Raw genomic sequence first — 27,890 nt, 5'->3', positions numbered from 1 at the left:
TCACTTATAGCTTCTGGTAGTGACAGGAGTTCCTTAGTGTGTAGACTGTCTTTAGTGTGTAGACTCTCTTCTCCCTATGTCTCTTCACATCATCTCTTTGTGTGTGTCTCTTTTACATGACTTTAAAAAACATAAGGATACCAGTCATATTAGTTTAGGGGTCCACCTTACCCCAGTACGACGTCTTCTTACCTTTAATTACATTGGTAATGACCCAATTTCCAAATAAAATCACATTCTGAGGTACTGGGGGTTAGGATTTCAACATATCAATTTTTTTGAATTGTTAAATAATGTATACATATATATATTATTCAAATATAATTAACATCCAGTGTTATATTAGTTTGAGGTATAAATATAATGATTCAACATATACATTTTTAAGGGACATAATTCAACCCATAACAGTGTTATAGTAAGCAGGTTAAAAATTACAGCTAACAATTTATAGCTGGAAGCATCTTTATCAAACATAGAACACAGTTCTCTTATTTTTCCTATAAGAAAACAATGGCAATGTGATGAAGAAACTTGCCTGAAGTCATTTTGTTTATCTCAGAATTAGGCCAAAATTAAGATATCCCTAATATAGGGTCTTTCCTATTACAGCACACTAGGATTGTTGGTGTGCATGTGTAAGTCCTATATAGGATCTCATTAGGGAATCCTAAAAGGGTTATTGTTTGGCTGAAAGTAAGAAACTCAATACTACCAACCATGACAGGGCATGAAACAGAAGGAGCTGAAAGAAAACTCATAAATTTCTTCTTGTACTATATCTTACATCCCTCACAATGTGGAGCATGATCAGGAAGAAACATTAATAATGGACAGAAGAATAATGCATGTTGTTAGATAGCCAAAGAAATTGTCCTTCACACTGTACCAACGTATAGTCTCACTTCTGTCTTCTACTCAGAGGCCAGGACCCTCAGGACTTAGCCTCTTAACAGTAACCAAAACCTAGCTTTTGGATCCATTTATGCCCTTGAAGAACATCTGCTATGAATGCATAATACTTATTTTTCTACTTATCCTTAAGCTGCTTTATTTTTCTAATGAAAAGACCAAACTTCCCTTAATGTTAATATGACCATTACCACTGTGTTTGTTAATAGTTATAAAGAAATACCTTAAACCTCATTTTTTCTTTTTTTTTTTTGTTTAAGGCAGCTGGCAGTGAAAAAGGATGCAACCTTTTAGAGAAGGTTTTTAGATAAGCAAATTGTCCGTTTGACATAGAAAATACCTTTTTCTTTATCCTTTCAATATTATTATCTTATTATTAGTATTATTATTATATCTATCAGGATAGCCTTGGATAATCTAGCTTTCAGGCCAGGTATGACGCCTGATTAATAGAGACATAGAAATACTTCACTTGTGAAACGGACACATGTATCAGATTTATCGACATTTATCCTTTCTCTCTTGTTCAGTGTGTGTTATATTTCTACCTTTTTTTTAATGAACAGTGCTGTAATGAACATTCTGTATGTGCTACTTTTTGAACATTTGCCAAATATATGTATGAGTGGAAGTTTTGGTCACAGGGTATGGAAATGCTCAGCTTTGCAAGAAAAAGTCAAATTATTTTCCAAAGACTGAATTAATTTATATTGTTACCAGTAACTCCACATGTTTTCTGACTCTTGATATGTTCAGATGTCCTAATTTCTGCCCATCAAAACTGGTATAAATGATGTCCCACTGCTGTCTGGATTTGCATTTCTTTATTTACTAGTGAAATTGAACATCTCTTTATGTATTTGTTAACCTTTTGTGTGTCCTCTTAGGATACATGGCTTCTCCTGTTTTTTTTATAATTGTTTTTATAAAATTCAAAAATAGATAAAACTAAATATATCATTTTCACACTGGATATAAATAAATAATCAAGGTATGTAAATAAATAATATATACACAGTTCAGGATGTTGATTACCTCTGGGGAAATTTCATGGGGAAGACAGAGGAATTGAACACTGGAGGGGTACATTTGTAGATACACTTTAGAATTAGTTACTAGTCTAGTAATTGTGTGGGATTGTGGGTTCATGAGTGTTCACTATATTATTATACATATATAATAATATATATAAAAATTTATATTTTATATATATATTTATATACATTTATATATATAAATGAATAATTTAAATAAGTAAATGAGTGCAATAAATAAAAAGGGCCATGAAAAACCAAAGATAATAATATGTCATGAAACAGGACTGTGATTAATCCAATTGTATATACGTAGGTTCAATGGGGAAAATTATTTAGCTATTAAGATATGTATACCACTCATCTAAAACATGGGTTGAGGGAAATAATTTAAATGTGCAACAACAGAAAATTATTTAAATAAATTGGTATGTATCAGTTAGATTCCAGAAGGAAACAGATGACTCTCTCAAATGGGTTATTTGAGGAGATTTTAATAAACCATTTAAAGAGATGTGGGTATGGGTAAAAGAAAATAACAAGGATAGTAAAGCCCCTTGTGATTACAATAGTGAGGAGGTTGGAATCTTTTATTATTTAACATGAAAATCATAGCTTCTTTATTCCCTGGTTTCCAAAATCATTTCTGCAGGATCTGATGAGTCTGTGGAGGCCCTGTCTATAAAGGTTCTTTGCAGTTTTTCATTGACCATTATTACTGAACGTGGAGTAAGAAGAGATACTTTACAGAATTTCCTGGTTCCAGATATAGATCTCTCTTCCCCCACTGTGTGGCAGAAGCCCCATTCCTTGGTTATCTCCTTCTCTGCTCATGGTCAGCAGCCTGAGGACTCTAGCAGGTCTGGGAAGCAGTGTCAGTTTCCAATTTGTCAAAACAATGACTGTGTTCCCTGGTAAGTGTGTTTCGCGGAGACCAAAGTCACATGGAGAGAAAATAAAATTTCCTTCAGTGAATTATTTGGTAGATAATGAGAGTAATCATTCTTTTCACAACATTGTTCTTACTTAAGCATTAGAGACTGGCCAGGGTTGAGCATTAAGCTAGGCCTCCAGTTCTGTTTTGGTCCCAGACTAGATCTTCAGTTATATCATCTCTGAGACTATAGGAGATGAGTGAATTTTTGAAAGCTTCCATAGATGATTTCTGCCTTTCCACCTTGTTTTCAATTGGGCATTGAAAGATTTCAGTTCCTTCCTCCCTCCCTCCCTCCCTCCCTTCCTTCCTCCCATCCTTCCTCCCACCTTTCCTTCCTTCTCCCATCCCTTTCTTTCTTTTCTCTCTTTAATTTATATAATATCTAGGCTACCAGATGACCCTACAAAGTTTATAATTCTATTATTACCATAGCAACTAAGTGCCACAACCACTTGATCTCCCAATATCTTGCTTTGCACCTGCAATTTATCCTATGCTGCTAGCAGTTATGACTGGTAATCATGATGCCATTTAATGACAGAGATTACTAATATTCCTACCCTCCCACCCTGGCCCCTGATCTGAAGGTAGGTATTTTCACAGGTTTGCCTTCTGTTTTCTGGGGTGACTCCTGGTACCACTTATTATATCAGTCAGGATCCCAGTAAGAAACAAATAGCACAAACAGGATTTTTAGAGCAGATATTAATAAGAACAATTTAACTGGTGTGGGCAGGTTAAGGTAAATAAAAAAGGAATGAAAAACCACCCTCAGGTTAGCAAAAAAGTGGAGACACCATTATCACTTCCAGTTTGAATGGGTAAAGTGAGGAAGCAGTTACTTGAACCCAGAGAGAGTGACTATAGCACAGGGAGAAGGCAAAGTAACAGGATATCTGGGTTTTGGTTAAGGGCTCAATCAGCACTGAGACCTGGTAGAGATGGAGCCCAGCACTGGATCTTACTCTTCATCTGCCCTCTGATCTCCTGCTGCAGTCTCCCTTTGGCTGAACTCAACTGGAAGCCAAAGGCAAGAACTCAATTGATACAGCCCATATGGGTCATAATTCCAGGGAACACAGAAGGATGGAGAATGAGTAAATATCCCTTGAAAGGGCCACTGAAAAATATCCATCACACAACTGAAAGAAGCAACAGTATTCAAGCACTAGGAATGATGCTGGATGAGAGAAATATATTCTTAGATATGGAACAATATATATGTCAGATTCATAAGTTATAAAACATGCAACAAAATAGCATTTTATAATTAAAGTGAACATAGATGAATAGGTTAGAGACAAACTAGAGAACAAACAGTAATATTAGAAAGGAAGGAGCTGGAAAAAATATCTCCAAATGAGAAAAAAAGAGAAAGCAAAACTGTAAGACTATGTCTATATCGGATGCATTGAATAGTGATTTTCACTCTGTTGAGATGAATTAGAGAAAAGTGCCTTAAAAAATACAAACAGGAAAATAAATATCTTTCTAGCTGTCAAGTCCATCTCTTGAGGATCCTACATTGTTCACTTACAGCATTACAGAGAGTGAGAGAGAGAGAAAGAGAGACAAAGAGAAGACAAATACCATTACTTTCAGGAAAGGGAAAGAGGATTGTCAAGAATTCTAAAAAAAGCTGATTCACTCTTCAGAATAGAGATGGGGCATGTGGAGAAGGAACTCCACCATGGATTAACAATAGAGGTTCCCAAAGAATTGGGGAGAATTTGGGAAGTCTTCAAATTTTGTATGTCATCTTAACAGGCTTCTTGAACTACACGACCTGCTGAGGATTATGTGCTATATCCAGGTAACCAGGTTTGTAGTTTCTGTTAGCTTCTGTCTTTTCATAAAAATGTAAAGAAAAACTAAACTCCATGTAAAGAAAGAAAGCGTAAACAAAAGGCTTAGCGTTTATCTTTGGGAGCAGGATAAAAAGGCATACTTGAAGACTACATTTCGCTACACATGCGGACTTACAGATTTCAGAACAATAAAGGATCAGGCAGGTGCTGGCGGCTCCAGGAAGAAAGGCAAAGAGAGGGAGACAGAGACTGTAGTCCATGACAATGGTGCAAGGGGAGAATAATGGAAGATTCAGCACAAACATCTTTCTTTTGTTCACCTTTCCTCTAACACATTTTCTCTTTTCAATGTTTTCTGGAAGTCGCTTAAATCTTTCTCCAGGATCTGTTTTATTCCTTGAAGCCCTTTAGTGAAAATTTTTTCCTTTTCTGTTTTGAAGCTTGATAATTCTTAGATTAAGAAGCTGCTTTCACTCCACAATATGAATTTCATATTTTTAAACTAAGTTTGTAAAGTACATGCTCTTATTTATTTTCTTAGCACTGTTTGCACCTCCATTCTTTCATTGATTTTCAGAAGAGAGAGTCATTTCATTATTTTTCTTCCTTTTGGCATTAAGCCTTAAGAACCGTTTTTGCATTAATCTAAAAGGGAGGCTTCACACTTCATTTACTAACTACACATTAAAAAGAGGTTTTCATTTTCTACCGCTAAATACAGACCAACACAAATCCTCCATTAGGAGTGAGAATCTTTTCCTTAATACCCAGGAACATCCATAAAGCTTCCTATAAATGTTCTAATATTAAAAACAGAGGGATTTCATTTTGAAAGTAAGAAAAGTTTTTTTTCTTTCTTCCTGTTTATTTTCACAATCAGGCAGATTTATCTCCTTGTTTATTATAATCACTATGCTCATCCAGTTTCAAACATAAGTGCCAAAAAAATGTTTCTGTGTTTCATTTTCTTTCTCTCTCTCTCTTCTGCCCCCCCTCTCTCTACACACACACACACACACACACACACACACACACACACACACACGCCTCATGGCTAAATGAGCACAGTGCAGAGACAAACTAAAAGGTAATATCTTTACAGGATATTAAGCAGGAAAGAAGGGCAAGACTCCCTTGTGCTCTCAGTAATACCCTATTTATATCGTCTTTTTTCTTGGCTAAAAAGAAAAGTCAGACACACAGCATGAAGATTTCACTTTCTGATCTCTTGCCAGTTTTTCCTCTGGCTGTAAGAATAAGGACAATGCCCCCTCTTAGTCAAAGTATTTGGTTCTTTTTTATGTAAAATTTTGAGTCTTGCTCTTGACATCTGTATTAGTGATCCATTGCTACATAATACTACTATCACCATAAACTCAGCATCTTGAAACTATACATATTTATTACCCCACAATTTCTGTGGGTCAGGAGTTCAGGCATAGATTAGTTGGGTCCTCTGAAAGGCTGCAGTCAAGATGTCAGCTGAGGCTTTGGTCTCATCTGAGGGTTTGACTGGCTCACTTAGGTTACTGGCATAATTCAACTCATTATAGTTGTAAAACTGAGTGCTTTAGTTTCTTGCTGGCTGTTGGATAAAGGCTGCCTTCAGCTCCTAGAGACGACCCACAGTTTCCTTCCATGTGGAGTTTACCAACATTGCCACTTGCTTCCTCAGAGCCAGTAAAGGAGAGAGAGAATCCAGCAAGTTGGAGGCTACAATCCTATGTAATGTAATTACATATTCATTTATACATAATCGCATACATCCCATCACTTTCACATAATCTGTTTTATAGAAGCAAGTCACAGATCATGCTGACACTCAAGGAGAGAGGATCACACAAGGGCAGAGTAGCAGAAGGTGGGGATCATACATGCACATTTAGCAAAATACTAGAATATTTTAAGGAAGGCAGAATTACTGTATTTTGTGTTTTTAAGTTAAAATAATATTGCTAGAAGTCCAAGCACGTATTTACTATGTACACGTTACCGAAATTAGCCCATTCTTTCTTGACTAAACTAGAGAACAGGGCTCCAGATTTGAAAATTAAAGATTTCTATTTTATAAACAAAATGCTTTTTTCCTTGCCCTTATTGTAATTTCTTGTTAGAGAATTTCTTCTTCCAGACTTTTTTTTTTTCACACTTTCACGAAAAATTTTTGGTACTACAAATCTCAGTTCAATTGCGTCTAATTAAGGCTGTGTGAATAGTTCAAGTTAATGGAATGTTGACAGAAGCAGTATGTGCCACTTACAGGCCTTGGGGGGGAAAATAATTTTCCACATATTCAGTCTGCTTTCTTTTATTTCCTTTTCCTTTTTTTTTTTAAGATTTCATTTATTTATTTGACAGAAAGAGAGTGAGAGAGCATAAACAGGGGAAACAGCAGAGGGAGAGGGAGAAACAGGCTCCCCAATGAGCAGGGATTTGAGATCATGACCTGAGCCGAAGGCAGATGCCCCTGCTTTCTTTTCTTCTATGAATGATAGCATCAAAAGAGTAACAGAATGTGGGTCCTGAATAACTGCATTGAGTAAAACACTCTTATCCACCCATGCCAAATATACACCATACGGCACTGTGGAATCAATAGACCTTCGCTGTGTAGAGGTCACTAAGATTTGGGTATTGTTTTTTAAAATAGCTAGCCTACTCTCACTGACACATAAGTAAAAAATATTATTCTTAAAGATGTGAGGAGAAGATAATCTAACAGTATTTCAAATGATAAGGAGTTTTAATTAATGTCATGGATAAATTATTTTGTTTTCTAGGTTGGGGAATTATTACAGACACTGCAATATTTTAAAATATTGATTCATCTATGTTTCTCCACCCACACACCCCCATTTGGCTAAAGACAACACAGTAAAAACAAAAACTTTTTAAAAATGGTGAAGGAGAAAAATATTTTCACCACCTTCTAGGTTTCAGAAATAAGATGCAGAAATATTTTTTCATGTTTACAAAGGGTGACCAGAGATAAATAAATATACTCAGTCAAATGCACTATGTTGCTCAGACAAATGTTTCGAGGTCTTTTTCTATGGGGGTCCTAAATAGATAATAAAATTGAAAGTAGAACTTTTTTCTGTGTTTCCCATTTATATGCCCTATCAATGAGATCAGACTACCATTAATTATCTAGAAGATACTGTTCCCATTATGTCCACACAGACTTACTCAAAAACATGACAGATTTCACTGTCAGTTCATTATTTTTCTGTGATAGACTACATTTCCTCTTAATTTTATCATTTTAGTTCTGGCTCTTTTACCTCCCCAAGCTTCTTTTCCCCTTTGAACAGAAAGAAGATTTGGAAGAAATCTTCCTTTTTTAAAGGAACTAGCAAAGCTTACCTAGGATATGCCCTCAGATATTCCTCATCCTAAGTAAATAAAATATATTGTAGACATGACTTCTGTGAATTATATAAAGTATGAACTCATGTTTTATTACTTAATTTTATTTTTTGCTATGGAATTTTCATTCCATAAAGTTTAAATCTGGGGATAAAAAGACAACACTTCAAAACTCTTTGAAGTGATGTCAACTTTCATCTTCTTTTTTTTTAACTATCTGCTTTGTTTATTTCAATCATTGGAGGCATGAGTATTCCAAATCCATTGGGCATTTTTGTTTTCTGATTATAGTTGACATGTGATGGTAACTTTCTTAAAAAATAATGTATGCTTGAGAACTGTTATCGTTCTTGTCCTTTCTATTGATGATGTAAAGGGCATCGTTACTCTCATCCTTATGTGGAAAGTGGAGGGCAAGTCCCCGGAGAATTAAGAGATCCCTTAACGGAACCACTTATTTCAGGGGTAACTGGCATATCGCTCACTTTAACCTCAGCATGATGGCCTCAATGTTATATGGAACCATATTGAAGTAGAATGGGAAATAGAAAAATTAAACACTTGATGTGTCCTGTGGAATTTTTCACCCATGTAGACTTGCTTCCCACCTGGATAATTCTGAAAGCAGAAGGCTTGATAAAGCATCGGGTAATGGCAAAGCAGTGGAAAGGGACTAGGATAACTTTGGTATAGCAAATATACATGAGTTTTACTTCTATAAAATAGATTAAAATGAAATAATAAATATTATTATGTTATTATAATTATCAGCTAAGTTATAAGAACTGGGTAGAGAATGGAAGAACATGGGTAATTTTTAGTGAGAACTTGGGAGTTCATTATAGTAATTTGTGTACTTTGTATACATTTGAACTTTCCAAAATAAAAACAGTTTTTAGAGAAGAGTCACTCATCAGCTGTATGAAAAACTGAGTTTAAGGAGTTAAGCACAGCTCTAGGAAGTCTGGTTATAGAAGTTAGATACTAAGTGATAGTGAGTTGACTTGTAGGAATAGTGGTAGAGGTAGTGAGAAATGAATGGATTTGTGGTGTACTTAGAAATTAGAGCCGGGCGCCTGGGTGGCTCAGATGGTTAAGCGTCTGCCTTCGGCTCAGGTCATGATCCCAGGGTCCTGGGATCGAGTCCCGCATCGGGCTCCCTGCTCGGCGGGGAGCCTGCTTCTCTCTCTGCCTCTGACTCTCTCTCTCTCTCTGACTCTCATCAATAAATAAAACATTAAAAAAAATTAAAAAAAAAAGAAATTAGAGCCAACAGTGTTTGATGAAGTCTACAGAATGTGACAAAGAGAGCAGTTATAGCTCTACATCTAAATTTTCTCTCAATTCCTGCTACTTAAAACTGAACTGATTAGTCTAGCAATATTTTCTCTTGGACTGTGGTATTTCCCAAGGCTCATTGTTTGAGGAATTAGAATTTAAAAATAGACATGTAAGCCTAGCTTAACAACTGAAAATGTTTCATAAAATTGAAATTGCCCAATTTAAAAGTTCAGATGTGATCTTTCTAAATACAAACTGATTCTACTGTTCTTAGCATTATTCACTATGACTCTCAAATCATTGCCAATCATCATCATTAAATATTACATACCAATTTGCTAACTGTTTATAATCATTCATAAACATTTCAGAGACTAATACATAGTTTTTGTTTGGGTATTTCAGGATAATGGTGTGTGAACTCCAGTTCCATCTCAAGAGCTTCAAGCCTACTGGTAGGGGTTCCGCAGAGGTAGAGATGTTAAGAAATTCTTGGATTAAATTAGAGTAGCAGCATAATGACTTTTTGCAATCAGAATATTGGAAATAAGATCACAATCAGAAACTGGGATTATTGTAGATTGTATCAGGCTTTCTTTGGGGAAAAAAACCTGGGCTATATCAACTTTATTTATTTATTTATTATTTATTTTTAGTTTCAGGAGTAGAATTTAGTGATTCATCACTTACATATTACATAAACTTTAAAAGTAGGGCTCCAATTTATATGTTAGTTTCTTGATTTGATAGTGAGCAAACAAAGTTTGAGTACAAAGACAAGTCTTCAATGAGACTTTCATTGATTCCACAATCAAAATTAGCCCCATCCCACACTGTTTCTCTAATATCACTGTTATTTCATTTTATTCATAGCTTGCATTACAATTCACAATGATCTCATCTATTTTACTTCCTTATTACCTGTCTCTTTCCCTTAGAATATAAGCCTCACAAATGGAAAGGCCTTGCCCACCTTGTTTATCCTTATATCACAATCACCTAGAGTTATTTCTGGTGCAACACAGGTATTCTATAAATAATTACTGAAGTAGTATTAATTCAAAGCTGAGTCTTAGTGGGCAGGAAATGGTTAGCAGTGAACTCTAATCATTCTCCCCCTTTACAAAGGTATACATGGAAAACCAACCAAAATAAACAAACTGGGTGGCCAAATCTCCTTGAAAATATCCTATTGGAAGACCTATTGACAAACACACTAATGTTATTTGCTAGTGGGAGAGTGCATCTATGAAATGCTTCTAGCAAGATGTACTTGGTCTATCCAGGTTTGCCTATGCTATACAATCCTGGAATCTGGATTTATGGGACATGGCTTCCTAGAATATGTCACATAGTTCTCCAACTATTACAGAATAAAAGGGAGATGTTTCAAGACCAAAATAGACTTCCTTTTATGTAAGTGACATGGCTGCATTACATTGCTTAGAAAACTAATATGTTACATCTGAGTCAGAGAACACCTTAATGGGGCAAGAGAGGACCAGGATTGCAGCAGCACTGGCAATCCTGTATCCCTCTCTGCTTTGCCCATGCCTTGTGATTAGTCTTGAAATAATTAGTAAAGCTTAGTAAAGGATAATATCACTGATTCTTATGAGTCTAATCTAAAAGTCAACCATTTGTCCTAACTCACCTAGAGAGTTGGTCAATACAGTAGAAATAGGGGAAAGTTGATCTGGGGCTACTTATATATTCAGTATACACAAAGATTAGCGGATAGGTGGGACTCAGTTTACCTGCTGAAAAAAGAGCTGTTACCTGAGAGAGTCTGAGGACTCTTCTAATGTCACTTAAAATTATTGCTGATATCCTCTTTTGTACAGTTTAATTTCAAAATATTAATTAAATTAGCTTCATAATTATATTATAAATTGGATATTGCTTAATTAGAGTTTATATAATCATTTGACAAGCAGAAAGCAAAGAGAGTGGATAATAAACTCATGAATAAGTCTCTGAGGATCAATATCTTATATAAGCATAAATTTCATCTTTTTTAGGAACACAATTTATACTATTTGCAGCAAGAAACTTCACACATGAAGCACAAAACTATATACTCTCATAGCATAGATTTGTCTTCAAATAATTTTTCCTCAACCTTCATTGGTTATTAAACTGATTTAATTTATAAATTATATAAAAAAGGTTATTAAACCTTTTATATTGTTGCAAATAATGATTAGGACTATTATGTATACTTATATTTTACAATCTACTTTTATAAATATTACCTCACTGATTATTACTACAATTCTCTTAGAGTAATATTGTCCAGATTTTATTGATTAAAACACTGAATTTGTGAGTCCAGATATCTTGATTCCAAATGCAAGACTATTCCTAGTTTATCAGTATTCCAGGTCAACCCTTCTTAACTTCGAGAGGAGTGCACCAGAATACCTTTGAAATCTGCATACTCTGGTTCAGAAATAATTCTAAATACATAAAATATGTTATGCTATAATTTTTCATATGTGTCCTATTTATAATAATAAAAAATTATTTTTTTTTAGGTTTACTTACGGAAGTAACCTAAATGCAGAAATGACATAGATATGTGATATACTGCACTCGTTAAAATGATGTCTACAAGAGTTGTAAAGCATAGGGTAAATTACACTCATGTAATGAAAGAACTAAGTAGAAAGCGTATTTGTGTGTGTGTGTGTATAATTAAGTTAAAATAGGTGTAGAGAAAAGTATGACAGGAAGTAGAATTAAACAGACTTCTCTCTTAGTTGTAATCTAAATTTTTATGCTCATACTTCTTGAATTTTCAAATTTTCTAAGTATAATTTCATAATTAGAAAAATATAGTTTATGAAAATACATAGGAATTTTACATTAGCATGCACACTATGAATTGTGGAAACTTCTACCTTTTCATCTTAATCAAGTAATGGGTTATCAACTACATGAAGTACAGAGAAATGCAGACTCATATCAATCCAATGATAACATCAGAGATGTTTTTGTCTAGTTTACCAGGACATGTACTTGTATCATAATACTTAACTATAAAAATAAGCTATTGAGTGGTGTTCCAAATAATGAGTAGAAATGTTATAAAGTGAATAAAAGTATGTTGCATCTGGAATTTTAAAAATGTGGCTTATTAGCAATAAAACAACAGATTGATGAAGGATACAAGCATATGCCCGTAGGCAGAAAGTTAAGCCAAATACGTAAACCCTTATGAAGACTTAATAGAGAAAAATAATAAAAGGCTGAGGGAGGAGAAACATAAAAGATGAGACTAGCATGATATGTTTCAAATCAGTCTATTAAAATATAGCACATGGAAAATGGAAAAAGAAAGTCAAGTGACAAAAAAAGACAGTTAAGGAGGAGCAAGATGGCGGAGGAGTGGGAGACCTAGATTTTGTCTGGTCTCAGGAATTCAGCTGGATAGGGATCAAACCATTCTGAACACCTACGAACTCAACAGGAGATCGAAGAAAAGAATAGCAACAACTCTCTGAACAGAAAAGTAACCACTTACTGGAAGGTAGGATGTGTGGAGAAGTGAATCCGAGGCGATATTCGGGAGGATAGATGGCAGGGGAGGGGGCCTCCGTCAGCCACTTCTGGCAAGTGATAGAGCCGCGGGACACAAAATCGGAACTTTTAGAAGTCAGCTTTGCTGAGGGACGTTGCTCCAGTGGCTCAGCGGGGGGTGGAACCCTCCTGGGACAGTGTGGTCTCAGGACCCTCGGGGTCACAGAAAGACTGCAGGTGCCTGAGTGCGGCAAAGCTCCTGGGTATCAGAGCGGGGAAGCTGGCTGCAGAGATGGAGCCGAGGAGTGGGCTCTCAGCTCGGGGTTGCCATAAACTGTGATCTGTGGCACAGTCGGGCCACTGCTCTTCCAGCAGGGACCCAACAAGTGGCAGATCCGGAAAGACTCCCCTTCCGCCCCCGGGAGGAGTGGTGCGGGAGAGCACTGCAGCGATCTGCTGGGTTTGGAGACTCCACACGGGTTCGGGTGCCAGAGATAGAAACGCTCGGTCACAGGCCAGATGAGCACGGAGTGCGGCTGGAGACCGGGAAGACGGGAGTAACTGACAGCTTTTCTCTGGGGTGCACTGAGGAGCGGGGCCCCGAGCTCTCAGCTCCTCCGGGGCCGGAGATTGGGAGGCCACCATTTTCACTCTCGTCCTCCAAACCAGTACAGAAAGCTTGCAGGGAACAAAAGCTCCTGAGAGCAAACCCAAGCAGATTACCTAGCCCAGACCGGCAAGGGCGGGGCAATTCTGCCTCCAGCAAAGACATTTGGGAACCACGGCAACAGGTCCCTCCCCAGAAGAGCAGCAAGAACAGCCAGCCAAGATCAAGTTTACCCATCAAGGAGAATGGCGGAACTCCAGCACTAGGGGAATACAGCACATAGAATTCATGGCTTTTTCCCCCTGATTCTTTAGTCTTTCAAAGTTAATTTTTTTAATTTTCTGTTTTCTTTTTCTATTATTTTTGAATTTTTCTTTTTCCCTTTTTCAGTCAACATCTTATCAATCCCTTTTTTAAAAATCTTTTTTATTTTTCAATTTTAGAGTCATATTCTATCCCTTCATAGTAGTTAACCTTATTTTTAGTATATATATAAGTTGTCCTCTCTTTAAAATTTTGGGATACAGTTGTTTCTAACAACCAAAATATACCCTAAATCTCTAGTGTATGGCTTTGTTCTATCTAGTCTCCTGCCTGATCACATTCTCTCCCCTCCCTTTTTAAATTTCTCTTCTTTCTTTTTTCAGCCAACTTTTTTTTTTAAAGATTTTATTTATTTATTCGACAGAGAGACACACAGCTAGAGAGGGAACACAAACAGGAGGAGAGGGAGAGGGAGAAGTGGGCTTCCCACTGAGCAGGGAGCCTGATGCGGGGCTCGATCCCAGGACCCGGAGATCATGACCTGAGCCGAAGGCAGACACTTAACGACTGAGCCACCCAGGTGCCCCTCAGCCAACTTCTTATTGTATCATTCTTTTTATAAAATCTTTTATAATTTTCATCTTTATAGTCATATTCCATCCCTTCACCATATTTACCCTTATTTTTGTACAAAATAAGTTTTTCTTTCTTTAAAATGTTGGAGGGCAGTTTCTTCTAATAGACCAAAATATGCCCAAAATCGAGTGTGTGGCACTGATCTATTTACCAGTCTGATCATATTTGATCATATTCTTTTTTTATCTTGTTCTTTTTCTTTTCTTTTTCCTTTCTTTCCTTTTTTTTCCCCTGGCTTCAGGTCTCTTCTGATTTGTTTAGTGTATATTTTTCTGGGGTCATTGTTACCCTGTTAGCATTTTCATCTCTCATTCATCTTTCTCCTCTGGACAAAATGACAAGATGGAAAAAATCACCTCAAAAAAAAAAAAAAAAGAACAAGAGGCAGTACCGACTGCCAGGGATCTAATCAATACAGACATTAGTAAGATGTCGGAACTAGAGTTCAGAATGACGATTATAAAGGTACTAGCTGGGCTTGAAAAAGCATGGAAGATATTAGAGAAACCCTTTCTGGAGAAATAAAAGAACTAGAATCTAACCAAGTCGAAATCAAAAAGGCTATTAATGAGGTTCAATCAAACATGGAGGCTCTAACTGCTAGGACAAATGAGGCAGAAGAGAGAACTAGTGATATAGAAGACCAAATGATGGAGAAAAAAGAAGCTGAGAAAAAGAGAGATAAACAACTACTGGATCCCGAGGGCAGAATTTGAGAGATAAGTGATATCATAAGATGAAACAATATTAGAATAATTGGGATCCCAGAAGAAGAAGAAAGAGAGAGGGGCAGAAGGTATATTGGAGCAAATTATAGCAGACAACTTCCCTAATTTGGGGAAGAAAACAGGCACCAAAATCCAGGAGGCACAGAGAACCCCCCTCAAAATCAATAAAAATAGGTCAACACCCCGACATCTAATAGTAAAACTTATGAGTCTCAGAGACAAGAGAAAATCCTGAAAGCAGCTCAGGACAAGACAATGGTAGAAGCATTAGATTGGCAAAAGACCTATCCACAGAGACCAGGCAGGCCAGAAAGGACTGGCATGATATATTCAGAGCACTAAATGAAAAAAATACGCAGCCAAGAATACTATACCCAGCTACGCTGTCATTGAAAACGGAAGGAGAGATAAAAAGCTTCCAGGACAAACAAAAAGTAAAAGAATTTGCAAACACGAAACCAGCCCTACAAGAAATATTGAAAGGGGTCCTCTAAGCAAAGAGAGAGCCTAAAAGCAACATAGACCAGAAAGGAACACAGACAATATACAGTAACAGTCACCTTACAGGCAATACAATGGCACTAAATTCATATCTTCCAATAGTTACCCTGAATGCAAATGGGCTAAATGCCCCAATCAGAAGACACAGGGTATCAGACTGGATAAAAAAACAAGACCCATTGATATGCTGTCTGCAAGAGACTCATTTTAGACCCAAAGACACCTCCAGATTGAAAGTGAGGGGGTGGAAAACCATTTACCATGCTAATGGACACCAAAAGAAAGCTGGGGTGGCAATCCTTATATCAGACAAATTAGATTTTAAACCAAAGACTGTAATAAGAGATGAGGAAGGACACTATATCCTATTAGAGGGTCTATCCAACAAGAAGATCTAACAATTGTAAAATTGTTAGAATTAAAAAAATTCATGGAAACAAATGAAAATGAAAACACAACTGTTCAAAATCTTTGGGATGCAGCAAAGGCAGTCCTAAGAGGAAAGTATATAGCAAATACAAGACTTTCTCAAGAAACAAGAAAGGTCTCAAATACACAACCTAAGCCTACACCTAAAGGAGCTGGAGAAAAAACAGCAAATAAAGCCTAAACCCAGCAGGAGAAGAGAAATAATAAAGATTAGACCAGAAATCTATGAAATAGAAACCAAAAGAACAGTAGAACAGATCCACAAAACTAGGAGCTGGTTCTTTGAAGGAATTAACAAGATTGATAAACCCCTGGCCAGACTTATCCAAAAGAAAAGAAAAATGACCCAAATAAATAAAATCATGAATGAAAGAGGAGAGATCACAACCAACACCAAAGTAATACAAACAATTATAAGAACATATTATGAGCGTCTCTATACCAGCAAATTAGATAATCTGGAAGAAATGGATGCATTCCTAGAGATATATAAACTACCAAAACTGAACCAGGAAGAAATAGAAAACCTGAACAGACCTATAACCACTAAGGAAATTGAAGCAGTCATCAAAAATCTCCCAACAAACAAGAGCGCAGGGCCAAAGGCTTCCCAGGGGAATTCTACCAAACATTTCAAGAAGAATTAATACCTATTCTCCTGAAACTGTTCCCAAAAATAGAAATGGAAGGAAAACTTCGAAACTCATTTTATGAGGCCAGCATTACTTTGATCCCCAAACCAGACAAAGACTCCATCAAAAAGGAGAATTACAGACCAATATCCCTGATGAACATGGATACAAAAATTCTCACCAAAATACTCGCTAATAAGGTTGGTTCAACACCTGCAAAGCAATCAATGTGATACAATACATTAATAAAAGAAAGAACAAGAACCCTATGATCCTCTCAATAGATGCAGAAAAAGCATTTGACAAAGTACAGCATCCTTTCTTGTTCTAAACTCTTCAGATATAGGCATAGAGGGTACATACCTCAATATCATAAAAGCCATGTATGAAAAACCTATAGCGAATATCATTCTCAATGGGGAAAAACTGAGAGCCTTCCCCCTAAGGTCAGGAACACAGCAGGGATGTTCACTATCACCCCTGCTATTCAACATAGTATTAGAAGTCCTAGCCACAGCAATCAGACAACAAAAAGAAATCAAAGGCATCCAAATTGGCAAAGAAGAAGTCAAACTCTCACTGTTTGCAGATGATATGATCCTTTATGTGGAAAACCCAAAGACCCCCCCCCAAAACTGCTAGAACTCATACAGGAATTCAGTAAAGTGGCAGGATATAAAGCAATGCACAGAAATCAGTGGCATTCCTATACACCAACAAGACAGAAGAAAGAGAAATTAAGGCGTCGATCCCATGTACAATTGCACCCAAAACCATAAGATACCTAGGAATAAATGTAACCAAAGCGGCAAAGAATCTGTACTCAGAGAACTATAAAATACTCATGAAAGGAATTGAGGAAGACACAAAGAAATGGAAAAACGTTCCATGCTCATGGATTGGACGAACAAATATTGTGAAGAGGTCAATGCTCCCTAGAGCAATCTACACATTCAATGCAATCCCCATCAAAATACCATCCACTTTTTCCAAAGAAATGGAACAAATAATCCTAAAATTTGTTTGGCACCAGAAAAGACCCCGAATAGCCAGAGGAATGTTGAAAAAGAAAAGCAAAGCTGGTGGCATCACAATTCCGGACTTCAAGCTCTATTACAAAGCTGTCATCATCAAGACAGTATGGTTGTGGCACAAAAACAGACACATAGATTAATGGAACAGAATAGAGAGCCCAGAAATGGACCCTCAACTGTATGGTCAAGTAATCTTCGACAAAGCAGGAAAGAATGCCTAATGGAAAAAAGACAGTCTCTTCAACAAATGGTGTTGGGAAAATTGGACAGTCACATGGAGAAGAATGAAACTGGACCATTTCCTTACACCACACACAAAAATAGACTCAAAATGGTTGAAAGACCTCAATGTGGGACAGGAACCCATCAAAATCCTACAGGAGAATACAGGCAGCAACCTCTTCGACCTCAGCCTCATCAACTTCTTCCTAAAAACATCGCCAAAGGCAAGGGAAGCGAGGGCAAAAATGAACTATTGGGACTTCATCAAGATCAAAAGCTTTTGCACCGCAAAAGAACAGTCCACAAAACCAAAAGACAACCTAAAGAATGGGAGAAGATATTTGCAAATAACATATCAGATAAAGGGCTAGTATCCAAAATCTATAAAAGAACTTATCAAACCCAATACCCAAAGAACAAATGATCCAGTCAAGAAATGGGCAGAAGACATGAACAGACATTTTTCCAAAGAAGACATCCAAATGGCCAACAGACACATGAAAAAGTGCTCAACATCGCTCAGCATCAGGGAAATCCAAATCAACACCTCAATGAGATACCACCTCACACCCGTCAGAATGGCTAAAATTAACAAGTCAGGAAATGACACATGTTGGCGGGGATGTGGAGAATGGGGAACCCTCCTACACTGTGGGTGGGAATGCAAGCTGGTGCAACCACTCTGGAAAACAGTATGGAGGTTCCTGAAAAAGTTGAAAATAGAGCTACCATATGACCCAGCAATTGCACTATGGGGTATTTACCCCAACGATACAAATGTAGGGATCCGAAGGGGTACATGCACCCAGTGTTTATAGCAGCAATGTCCACAGTAGGTAAAGTATGGAAAGAGCCACGATGCCCATTAACAGATGAATGGATAAAGAAGAAGTGGTATATATACACAATGGAATATTATGCAGCCGTCAAAAGGAATGAAATCTTGCCATTTGCAAAGACATGGATGGAACTGGAGGGTATTATGTTGAGTGAAATAAGTCAATCAGAGAAACACATATATCATATGATCTCACTGATATGAGGAATTCTTAATCTCAGGAAACAAACTGAGGATTGCTGGAGTGGTGGGGGGTGGGAGGGATGGGGTGGCTGGGTGATAGACATTGGTGAGGGTATGTGCTATGGTGAGTGCTGTGAATTGTGTAAGACTGTTGAATCCCAGACCTGTACCTCTGAAACAATAATATATTTTATGTTAAAAAAAAAAAGAAAAGAAGAAGATAGTAGGAAGGGAAAAATGAAGGGGGGGTTTTGGAGGGGGAGAAGATCCATAAGAGACTATGGACTCTGAGAAACAAAGTGGGGGTTGTAGAGGGGAAGGGGGTGCAGGGATGTGTTAGCCTGGTGATTGGTATTAAAGAGGGCATGTATTGAATGGATCACTGGGTGTTATATCCAAACAATGAAACATGGAACACTACATCAGAAACTAATGATGTAATGTATGGTGATTAACATAACATAATAAAATTTAAAAAAATTAAAAATGGAATACTTGCAATTGTTCAAAAAATAAAAAAAGACAGTGAAAAACTAGACAAGAAAAAAAAAGTAGTTGATAGACAATTATACAATCTTAAAAATAAGAGGGTTCAAATCCTTAAGGAGTTACTTCTCTAAGTGACTGCCCCATTTTCTTCATGAACAACTCCAGTGCAAGAATATCTCATCACTCAGTTATGAAATGATCCTAGTTATTGCAAGAATTTTTCATTTTAGTTTTGGTGATGTCAAACACCTTGTAAACTTCACACATAAGTTTTTGACTCCCACTGTAATAACACATAGGATATGTCTAACCCTGTAGTTCTCTTGATATTTAAGGAAAGCCAAAATCTCTTTCTCTTAGTTCTTTGTGTTAAAAATTTCCAGTTCATTTAAGTAGATCTCATCCATGATTTTAAAGTTCCCACTACTCTGTCCTTTTCCATCTGAATGTTCTCAGGGTTATCAAAGTCTTTCTGAAAATGCGATTGTCTCTTGCTTCGACAAAATATCTCACACGAATTTAGCAACTTGAGATTGAAAGGGACTATAACTTCCTTCAATCTTGACACTATACTTTTATTACAGTGTAGTCTCAGAATCTGTTAGCATTTTGGAAAATCATACAACATAGCTTACTTGTAATACACTCCGCTGCCCTGTAGAATCTCCAGCTTTTGCGATCTTGATGCAGCTAACTTGTATCTTCCCATATTTTATTTTTGTGGTAATTATAAACTTCTTCTTTATTAATTTCATCTTCTGTGCCATTGCATGATACATTTTATGCTCTGCATGTGAGAATCCCCTGGCTCCTCATTCTATTTCTCAATGAAGTTGTCTCCTGTACATTTCAGTTCTCATATCAGCTCCCCATTTGGTAGGTTATTGTTCTCTATTTTCAAAGAAGTGACAGATACAACTTTTGGTAGAAAGGAATAAAAATAGTAGTCTATAAAAGTCACTAACTTTAACTTGCTCCACTGATTATCAAGTGACTTTTGTTTTGTGTGTATGATTCTGGTCACACTTGAGTAAACTAGTTAAGTTTTTCATCTTGTCTATAAGAATATTCTGAGAGATTTTTTTCAAATGACTTCCTAGATTTCAGATATTCTCCACCCAACGTATTTCCTACTGTATTATTCTAGTATTTCTCTCAAAAAAGGAAATGAGACTAGTCTATTATGTCTTGTGTAGGTGAATTTTTGACAATTTGTCTTTCTAAAGCCTTCATTACATTTGGAGATATTTTTTATACATATATGAGACTCAAACATTAACCTCACTTCCCTCTGCTTTTTTAAAAAATCATGAGTACTTTTGACAGCTAATATTTTGGCATTTCTCATAGTCTTCAAAAGTATTATTAGCAATAACAACTATTATTTGTAAAATTTACAGTGTTTACCCCCTTATCCATGGGGGATACATTCCAAGACCCCCACTGGATGCCTGAAACTGTGGAGTGAGCCGGATCCCATGAATACTGTTTTTCCTTATCTGTACACACCTATGATAAAGTTTAATTTATAAATTAGGCATGGTAAGAGATTAACAACAATAAGTAATAATAGAACATTTATAAGAGCATACTGTAATAAAAGTTAGGTAAATGTGGTCTCTCTCTCAAAATATCTTATTGTACTGCACTCACCCTTCTTGTGATGATGTGAGATGATAAAATACCTATGTGATGAGACCAAGTGAGGTGAGTGATGTAGGCATTGTGACACAACATGACGCTACGTCAGGAGGAGGAGCATCTGCATTTACACCTGGGTTCACCCCAGGAGGGCAAAACCGCAGATAAGAGCGAACTACAATACTTATTTAATTCTCAAAATCATCCTTTGCAATAAATATTGTTTTTCTTCTCCTTCATATTTTATTTTACAATTGAGGAAGATAAATTCAGAAAGTGAGCTTGGTAAAAGACACCCACTAGATCATTAGGAGAAATAAAAACTTTCACCTGGTCCTCCAATCTCAGATCCTGGGCATTTTTCACCTCAAGATAGCTGACTCTCAATGATCATTGAATAACCTCATCCACAACTTTCTAAGGCATCTAGAAAGGTACACGTTGTCTTTCTGCACATATTGGATTTTAGGTTTTCAGCTTTTTCATTTGGAGAACATATCTCTGAAGGAGAAGAGAGAGGGAAAATATGGGTATTAGGTGTTCTATTCTTATTAATTTTTCTTCTTGTCATCATTAACCAACCAGAAGCCTATGCCTTTGTGGTCTGTGCTCCAAACATAATTGTAAAAAAAAAATTGTTATTTATAGTACTTTCCACAATCCTTTCCCCAGTGCATCTTAAACTATTTAGTATATTTTGTAAAGATTTTTGTCACTATCTGCGTGGGTCATTATTTATATATATGATATATGTTATATTCTTTGAACCAGTAATTCTCCTTTTAAGACTATAATCTTAAGTATATTTTTCACATTCATGTAAAATAAACATATTATGATGATACTGTTTTACTGATCATCACAATGTCCACCAGTGCTCACCAAGTGGAAAAATACCATGTAACCTTGAAAAAGAATAAGATTGATCTGTATGTGCAAATAGGAGAAAATCTCTAAGATACCTTTAAAAATGAGAAAAGTAGGATAATACTATAATGGTAGCTAATCTTTATTGAATTATTTTTATTATGTGGCACTGTTCTGTTTCATATGATTTTATACATTTTTATCTTAATAGCCCTATGCAGTAAATACTATTTTATCATCCACACTTTTATAAATATGGAAAATAAAGCAGAGAGAAATTACATAACTTTCCCATGGTAACATAGCTGGCAAATGGCTGAGTTTGGATTTCTATTCAAATCATTTGTGTTGTCCTGAGTCAATACTTATAATCATACATAACATGGCCTCCTAATAGCTACTGAATGGTGCATTTAGTGAGCTTTTATCTGTGGCAACATAATTAAAGTAACAAATATTATCTGCATATATATATATATATATACACACACATATATATCTAGAGATATATATACATATATATACATCTATCTAGGTGTATATATCTAGATAAATAGATATCCCTGCACATCTTCCGCAAGAAAGCACAAGAAACTCTTGCTAATGGTTATCTCTAGAGGTGAGTCTGGCAGTCTAGAAATGCACAAAGATTTGTTTTTCTTGTTTGAAAAAAAGTGAGTTAGTTTTTATTTAAAAAATTAGTTTTTGAGCTGTTTGAATGTTTCACTATGTTCATTTAAGTCATATTGATCATGACAGCAAAAGAGGATATGTTTGTGAAACATTGCTTTAAAAATTTTCAGGCGCGCCTGGGTGGCTCAGTCATTAAGCGTCTGCCTTCCGCTCAGGTCATGATCTCAGGGTTTCAGGATCCAGCACCGCATTGGGCTCCCTGCTCCGCGGGAAGCCTGCTTCTCCCTCTCCTACTCCCCCTGCTTGTGTTCTTCTTTTGCTGTTTCTCTCTCTCTGTCAAATAAATAAATAAAATCTTAAAAAATTTTTTTCCAACATATTTTATCTAGTAATTACCTGAAAATTCAGAGTAATTTCTGGTGGAACAGTAAGATATATGTAGCTTTCCTATGAAATCTTTATGTTTGTTTAGAATATTTAGTATTTCCTTCCAATCTCAGATATATGTATATCTCTAGCCTTTCTTACTGGTTTAACCCAAAGCATAAAATATTCATTTTCTCCAAAGGCTTCATTTACTCACATTTTATAATAATTTTTTTTTGCTCAAAATTGAATCCTAAGTAGAATTTTTCTTATTTATTTAGCTACTTTTTTTCAGAAGATTAAACTGTAAGCAGGGTAGGTAATTATAAAATAGTTTTCTTAAGCAGAATAAAATATCCACATATTTGGAATTTTCATAAAATTCTCACACTATATCAGTTTTATAACTGATATTAAAAATACACTTTTCCGTTTTGCCAGATTTCAAGAACAATTTTTCAGTGATACTACTTTTGCTGCACTTTTACCTTAATCACATCCTCTAGTGGTCCTCATCATGATCTAGGGTACTGACTTCCATACAAGTTTACCTTCTTGATATTCAGTGGCACTTTGCCTCATGCCTCAGTACTCCCTTCTCTTTGAATAAGGCATTATCTTTCTCTTCTGCTTTCCAACCATATCTCTCATTTCACCAAGTCATAGTGATACTCAAATTCATAAGATATATGTATATATACACATATATATGGATATACATATATACATATATATGTATATACATATATGGATATACATGTGTATACGTATATCCATATATGTGTCTATATATATATATATATATACACAAATTAAAGAGATGGATATCATTTCTATTGTTTGCAAAGATTCAGTGAAATAGGTATGCTTATACACTGTTAATTGTAAGTTGGTGAAAAATTTGTTATTTCTGTGAGGTAACCTGTCACTTACTAGTGAATTAATCATATCATTCCTATGTTGCTTGAAAGAAATCCTGCTCCCAGGATTTAAGCCCATCATTCTGATTCCTTAAGGAATGGTCCATAAATCTGAATCATGTTTTTCCACACAAACCAATTTATATTTTTCCTTTTCCAAGTTTGTGGAATTGTAAGAAATATTAAAAGAGTCATTGATCATTCAAATCTTCCAGTTTTCTGAAAAATTATTCTATAACGTGCCCTCCACAGGCAGAGTAGAGCCTGAAAAGCAAGAAACTTACTAAGTTTGATGAGACCTAAGCTTTGTGTGTGTGTGTGTGTGTGTGTGTATGTGGGTGGGGGGGCTCACTGGTTGATTTTATGGTGCATAGAGACAGCAGCTATTATCAAAACTGGCATAGACGACATTTGAATTCCAACTATTGAGCAATTTCAGAGAAATTAAAAATCCACTGAATTGCTAAATTATCCTTGACACATGAAAGTCATCATGTTGAAACAGACTAAGCAGGGAAAGAGACAGCATTAAACGAGGAGGGAAAATGAAGTCTTCCTAGGATCAAATGAATACAAGCCTATTGGCTTATTTTAGAGCATCTCTACTAATTTTAGAAAGGAAGAGTCAGAAGTTAACTAAATATATCTATACTGAAATGTTAATTAGACATGTTCTATATCTACAATTTTGCCAATACATATCACTACTGCTCTATGTCCATGTTCTAACCACTTAGCAAACCATATCTAGTTTATTCCTAATATGGTATCAGTGAGTCTTAGCTACTTCTTTTTTTTTTTCAAATTTTCAAATTCCAGAATACTGATTTATGAATGCTATCAAGATTCTTTAATCTAGTATGGACAAAGCAGGGCCAGTGCTTCTCAGGATAAAAATCCCTATTCTCCAAAAGGAAAGAATTCCTTGGGCATAGTTGCAGGCCATGAATGTGCAACCACAAGAAATAGCTTTGAATTTTAAAACTCATCTCAATCAATCAGAGACAGAGTCTATGATTTTGGAAGTCCATCAACAACAAGCTCACACCAATAACAAGGTTTGCACAGCTGAAAGTCATATAGGTTTAGGACAATTTTTCTTCTCAAAGGCCACTAATCCCTGGAGGTTGCTACTTACAACCCCATTTAAGAAAAAAAATGAGTACTTGCATTGTTTGGAGAGACTTGCTTTGAAAATGCAACATTCTCTAGTTTAGCAAGCAATACTCTCAGCTCTTCTTTGTTTCAGATTTTGAAAGACAGTCTCTTTGTTTGACAATGCCATTACCAAATAGGGTCTAAAAAAGGCTAGTTCAAAGCAAGCTAAAACACATATTTATCTTAAAGAGAAAAGATAAAAAATAAATATTTTAACTAATGCATGTTTGTAGGACAAAATATAGAAATTAGAAAAAAAATACTTACAACTGAATGGCAATAGCAATATTACTAAAGATATACCAGAAGGAGATGGATAACCCTGGAAAAATATATTAGCAAGAAGAAAATGAAAAGAAAATGGGCTAAGCATCCAGTTCAAGAAAGTAAAAAGTAAATAATAAAACAAAAATATAGAAATAAATAGAAAAATATATCAAAAAGGAAAGCTAAGAAATAATATTCAGTATACTAAAGACTAAGAACATAGATAAACTTCTAGAAATACTGAGTAGGAAAAAGGGAAATAAAAACAAGGAATGTTAATAATGAAAAGGGAGTCCTTAACAATATATAGAAATCATAAAGGGATATGCTTTATGATTATTATGCCCATGGATTTAAAATGTAGATGAAATGGTAAATTTTATCAAACTGATTTAAAAAAATGGAAAATCTTAAAAAAATCTATTATAATCCAATAAATTGCATGTTTAATTTTTTTTATCAACGCCCCCAAATAATATAGTAAAAAACATCTCACCAGCATTGTTTTGTAGGCAATACTTTATTTTATTTAAGTCCAATATAAAATTGTAACAAATTAGATAGGAACAGCATGAGAAATTAAATTTATAAGTAATTAAAAGTTAATGCACATAATCTATAAATGTGTACAAAGAATACATCATGACCTGTTAGAGTTCATTCTAGAAATGCAAAGATGGTTTAATATTAACTATTAATGTAACTGACCACATTAACAGATTAAAGGTGGACAGCCATATATCAGAAAAAAGCCTGGGTGCCTCAGTCATTTAAGCATCTGACTCATGATCTCAGGGTCATGACATCAAGCCCCATGACAGGCTCCACACTCAGTGGAAAGTCTGCTTGAGATTCTCTCTCCTTCTCCCTCTGCTCCTGCCCCTACTCACCTGTGCGCTTTTTAAATAAATAAATAATTAAATAAATAATTAAATAAATACATAGAAAAGACCTTTAAGAAAAATGCAGAAAACTGTTGTTATAATATAGTACTGATTTTTCTTCATCATCATAAGTTTTTGGGAACTTAGAAACAATGGACCTTTCTTTTTTTAAAATTTATATTCAATTTAGTTAACACATAGTGTATTATTAGTTTCAGGGGTAAAATTTAGCAATGCATCAGCTGCATATAACACCCACTGCTCATTATATCAAGTGCCCTCCTTAACGCCCATCACCCAATTACCCCATCCCCCCACCCACCTACCGTCCTGCAAGCCATAAGAGTCTCTTATGGTTTGCCTCCCCTTCTGTTTTTATCTTAATTTCTTTTTTCTTTCCTTCCCCATGTTCATCTGTTTTGTTTCTTAAATTCCACATAGTAGTGAAATCATATGGTATTTATCTTTTACCGACTGACTTATTTCGCCTAGCATCCATGTCATTGCAAATGGCAAGATTTCATTCTTTTTGATGGTTGAGTATATATATTCCATTGTGTGTGTATGTGTATATATATGTATATATATTCCATTGTGTATATAAATATTACATTGTCTATATATATTTATACCATATATATTCCATTGTGTGTATCTATATATATACACACACTACATCTTTTTTTCCTCTTTATCCATTCATCTGTCAATGGACATCTGGGCTCTTTCCATATTTTGGCTATTGTGGATATTTCTGCTACAACCACTGGGATGAATCACTATTTATATTGTATACTTTGGATAAATACCTCACAGTGCAATGGCTGGGTCATAGGGTAGTTCTATTTTTAACTTTTTGAGGACCTCCATACTGTTTTCCAGAGTTGCTCTACCAGCTTGCATTCCCACCAACATTGTAAGAGAGTTCCTCTTTCTTTGCACCCTCACCAACATCTGTTGTTTCCTGAGTTCTTCATTTTAGCCATTCTGACTGGTGTGAGGTGGTATGTCATTGTGGTTTTGATTTGTATTTCCCTAATGCCAAGTGATGTGGAGAATTTTTTCATGTGTCTCTATGGTCATTTGTATGTCTTCTTTGCAGAAATGTCTGTTCATGCCTTCTGCCCATTTCTTGACTGGATTTTTTTGTTTTTTGGGGTGTTGAATTTGGTAAATTCTTTACAGACTTCAGACACCAGCCCTTTATCTAATATACCATTTGCAAATATCTTCTCCCATTCCATAGGTTGCGTCTTTCCATTGGATATTCTTTCCTGTTTTGTCGAAGATTAGTTGACCATAGAGTTGAGGGTCCATTTCTGGGTTGTCTATTCTGTTCCATTGATCTATGTGTCTTTGTGCCAGTACCATACTGTCTTGATGACTACAGCTTTGTAATAGAGCTTGAAGTCTGGAATTGTGATGCCTCCAGCTTTGCTTTTCCTTTCAACCTTACTTTGGCTATTCAGGGTCTTTTCTGGTTCCATACAAATGTTAGGATTATTTGTTCCAGCTCTGAAAAATGCTGATGGTATTTTGAGAGGAATTGCATTGAAAATGTATGTTGCTTTGGGTAGCATAGACATTTTAACAATATTCTTCCAATCCATGAGCATGGAATGTTTTTCCATTTCTTTGTGTCTCCCTCAATTTCTTTTGTAAGTGTTTCTATAGTTTTTAGAGTACAGATCCTTTACCTCTTGGGTCAGGTTTATTCCTAGTTATCTT

The 27,890-nt window shown here is 35.7% G+C and overlaps 1 long non-coding RNA gene across 1 annotated transcript; it reads right to left on the bottom strand.

Annotated features, from left to right (window-relative positions):
- Positions 1–2,518: 2,518 nt before the first annotated feature.
- LOC112836786 (uncharacterized) lies at positions 2,519–21,129 on the bottom strand. Its single transcript, XR_003211558.1, has 3 exons — positions 21,080–21,129; positions 20,062–20,317; positions 2,519–2,857 (listed from the first exon to the last, which is right to left on the bottom strand). It is a non-coding gene; the product is annotated as an uncharacterized lncRNA (long non-coding RNA).
- Between the last annotated feature and the right edge of the window lie 6,761 nt (positions 21,130–27,890).

This window comes from Callorhinus ursinus, unplaced genomic scaffold (genome assembly GCF_003265705.2).
Source record: "Callorhinus ursinus isolate GAN/ISIS: 27379988/994484 unplaced genomic scaffold, GSC_fseal_2.0 scaffold24, whole genome shotgun sequence".
Lineage (NCBI taxonomy): Eukaryota > Metazoa > Chordata > Mammalia > Carnivora > Otariidae > Callorhinus > Callorhinus ursinus.
Note: the sequence above shows the minus strand (reverse complement) of the source record. Positions and strands in the feature narration are given on the sequence as shown.